Here is a 3844-nt window from a genome sequence, read left to right as displayed (position 1 = left end):
CCTTTAGTCTAGTCTAGATCTTGATTTCTTATTTTCTAATTTCAAGCGATTCATCTTCCTCTACTCAAGTTCCCAATGTTGCATTAGAGTGTATTGCTTTCTTAGAGTAACTCATTTAAACAAACACGCACACGCACACACACACACACACACACACACACACACACACACACACACACACACACACACACACACACACACACACCCCATGGATATAGTAATGCTTTAAAAAAACTAGACAGAAAATGTAAATAAAAATAAACATGTCACTAAAGATGAATAGCTGGCCCAGGCCACCTTTCTATAGGCATCCCCTGAGAGCTGTATGATGCAGCTGTTATAAACTGAAGAAGAATGTGGAGAAGTTGTTTTACCCTTCCCTTTGGTTAAAGGTGGTACTTCTATTTCTATGCTCTGACTATTTCCTTGTATATGTCGAATCTCAAGGCAGTAACTCACAATAACAGTTAATTGTGAGAATAGAGACAAATATACAAAACTACTACCACCAGCCTACCACCGACTATAGCAGCAGATCTATTCTAGTCCTACTCAGACTGACAGCGTTTTGACCATTATAGGTACTTCCTTATCAGGCCAACTTCATCCAATTTCTCTGTGGTAAACTACAGATTATTAGATAGCAGAGTACAGTGTGCACATATAGTCTCTTCCTACAGACACTTAGATCATGTTAACATGAGGAGGAGGGTGATTATGTCACAGCAGAAATAATAACTCATTACCAGAGCCATGGAGGGGCATGAGGTCGCCCATATCACCCCGGTTGCCTTTCCCCCATAATCATCAGCTCATCGGCGGTGTCAGCAGGAAAGTATATCTATGGTCTTAAATCATGCCCTCTGCTCCTCACACTCCTTAATTAAGTCCTGATCGCCCTGTCCTACCTCCACAGTATTAGTGTGTTTAATTTCCTGCCTTCATATCTCCTTCCCTTTCAGATATACTGTATTATTAATTAAGCCTCTCCATCTCTCTCTCCCTCGCTCCTCTCAGCTTGGCAGTGTTTCCAGGGGCCGCGCCACTCTGCACTGATCTGCTACTGCTGCCTGGCTTTAAAAGGATGACTGCTGATTTCCATCCATCGGTTTGACCATTAAGGCAGGCTTAGCCACATAATTCCTAGAGACATTACTCTGAGGTTCAAAGATAAGAGGCAGGTTGAATTGGCTTCACCGGTGGCTGAGTGATGTAGTGTTACTGGTCTGACTATATGGCCTAAAAATGTGATTTCCCTGGGAGCTATTACGAAAACAAACATGCAGGGATTTGTGCAAATAGCAATATTGGGCTCTGCTAGGTTTGCATTAAGATTAGGACAAAGTAAGTGTATTTTCTCAGTAGACATGAGAAGATCTGAAGGGGAAATGATAAGTTGATTAATTAAAAGAGCTCAACCACCCACAAGGATATGCATTTTCTGTATCTGAGCAGTTATTAAATCAAACACCTGCTAAATATTTGATTTTCTATGATTGTCTTATTAGAAACCATGGTTACATGCGTGGCACAGTAGCTCTATTTACGCTGTATTTCACAAATAATGGTGCTTGTGAGGCTCAACACACCACACAGTTTATTTTTGTTTTCTTTCCAAGAGGGTTCTTGAAGTTTCCCCCTTCACTCAGAGAGAACCAATGGAGTGCAACATCAGGCCACCCACCACAGTGACAAGCAGGGGAATGGAAAACACTCCAAACCACAGTGACACATAGAGTTACACGGCCCGCGTCAACAAATTGTCTGGTCGCAGTTCCTCGGACCCTGAGCATATGAGTGAAATGGGCAGGGATGCTCTCTGCTGTGAGGGGATAGGAGGGGAAGAACGGAAGAGGAGAGATGGTGTTCCTCCTCATCTGGATGGCTGGCTGAGTAGTGAGGAAAAAAGAGGAATGAAGGCCCAGGCGGAAGCTCTCGGGTTAAGGTGCCTCTCCAATTTCACAGCTGAGCTGCGCTCGTCGCCCGAGATGCTGGTGGTCACGGCAATGCTCCAAATAGACCATCACTTGAGTGGCACCAGGGGCCACAGTTCGTGGCGGAATGTTGGCGCCCAAGGATGGGTTCCTTTTTCTCTTTTCCCTTTTTGGTTATCTTAGATATATTTGTTCATCCATCTTTCCAATGTGATTTGACAAGGAGTGGTAATGTTGCAAGTTCTAGATGTGACAGCATTTTTGTTCAAATCAGATGAGGTAAATTATGTTTAAAACAAGGAAATAAATGTTTCTCTGGAATGCTTAGCAGGATAGGAAAATGGTCCATTTCACACACTTATCAAGATTACATCCCTTGTCATCTCTCCTGCCTCTGATCTGGTGGACTCACTAAACATAAATGTTTTGTTTGTAAATGACGTCTGAGTGTTGGATTGTGCCCCTGGCTAATCCTATTAAAAAAATACATAATAAAATTGTGCTGTCTGGTTTGCTTAATATAAGGAATTTGAAATGATTTATACTTTTGCTTTTGACACTTAAGTATATTTGAGCAATAAAATGTACTTTGATATTTAAAACCAAATACTTTTAGACTTTTACTCAAGTAATATTTTACTGGGTGACTTTCACTTTTACTCAAGTCATGTTCTATTAAGATATCTTTACTTTTACTTAAGTATGACAACTGGGTACTTTTTCTACCACACACACAGTTTCCATCAGAAAATATCAACAACTTGTCCTAAGACTTAAAGTTAGAATCTGCACTGTTTTCCCCAGTGCCTTTGTTATTTGTTTTGATTTGTTCATAAAACGGGGGCGAAACGGAGGAGAGGATGTTCCAGCTGCGTGGGAAAAAAGAAATGCAGTACATATAGTGCTGTTCTACTGCTCGTGCAATGCTTTCTGAGGGAAAAAACAGTGTTTTGTTTTTTGCAGTAACTTCTTTGTTAAGTGCCAGTTTTACCAATTAGGCCAAATGATTCTAGCTTTAAATACATTTGTAAGATACCTCTTTTGAGTACCTTTAAAGGAGAGTATTGCAGTATGGTGGCATAATGTTCTCTGCTACTGTATTTCTAACACAGTTCCCACTGGGTCTAAAAGGACTGTGGCAATCCTCCAGCTCCTCAGTGTGAGGCCTTCACCCTGGACCCTCCCCAGTCAACACTTTCCTCTTGACCCTGACCCCTTGAATGACAGCTCACAGAACCCCACAGGACCTCACAGCCCTGGAACCCCACACACCCTGGCACACACCCTCATACCTGCCATGGAGCTCACCCTCAGACTGGCTTGGGTCCACACAGAAGACTGGGGGAGGTCAGAGAGAAGTCACAGGACTCCATGCCAGACTCACTCACTTACATCCCTCTCCTCAACTCCACAAATCCTTTCGTTTGGTTCTACTCCCATGGCTGCAGTGCCAGGTCTCTGTCAAACAACTGAGGGTCAGTTTTCATTTGTCCCTGGTCTGGCCCAGCACCACACTCCCTCCAGCGGCCATGGCAGTGGCCGTGGTGGAAGCCTTAGGGACGTCAGGTGGTATTTTCTGCCCACCCCGCGGCAATCCCAGGTCGCCCTGCAATCTTTCAAGTTGGTGACGCTTTGTCACTTTCTTACAGTATATAAATGCAATACATCAAAGGAAGAAATTTGTCAAATAAATATTTGGAGAGTGGAGTGGAGGGAGGGAGAGAAAGGGGAGAGTAGAGGGGTTGAAGGAGGTGCAGCATGGATCACTGCCTGTAGGGGGAGACTTTTACCACACCTTTCTGCCAAGGACAAATTACATTATTAAAAATGATTCCCAAAATTATATTCCTCATTCTCGAGCTTCACTGCTATATGCAAAATAGAACCTGGTATAATATGAAGAATCCCTT

Source organism: Oncorhynchus tshawytscha, linkage group LG19 (assembly GCF_018296145.1).
Source record: "Oncorhynchus tshawytscha isolate Ot180627B linkage group LG19, Otsh_v2.0, whole genome shotgun sequence".
Taxonomy (NCBI): domain Eukaryota; kingdom Metazoa; phylum Chordata; class Actinopteri; order Salmoniformes; family Salmonidae; genus Oncorhynchus; species Oncorhynchus tshawytscha.
Note: the sequence above shows the minus strand (reverse complement) of the source record.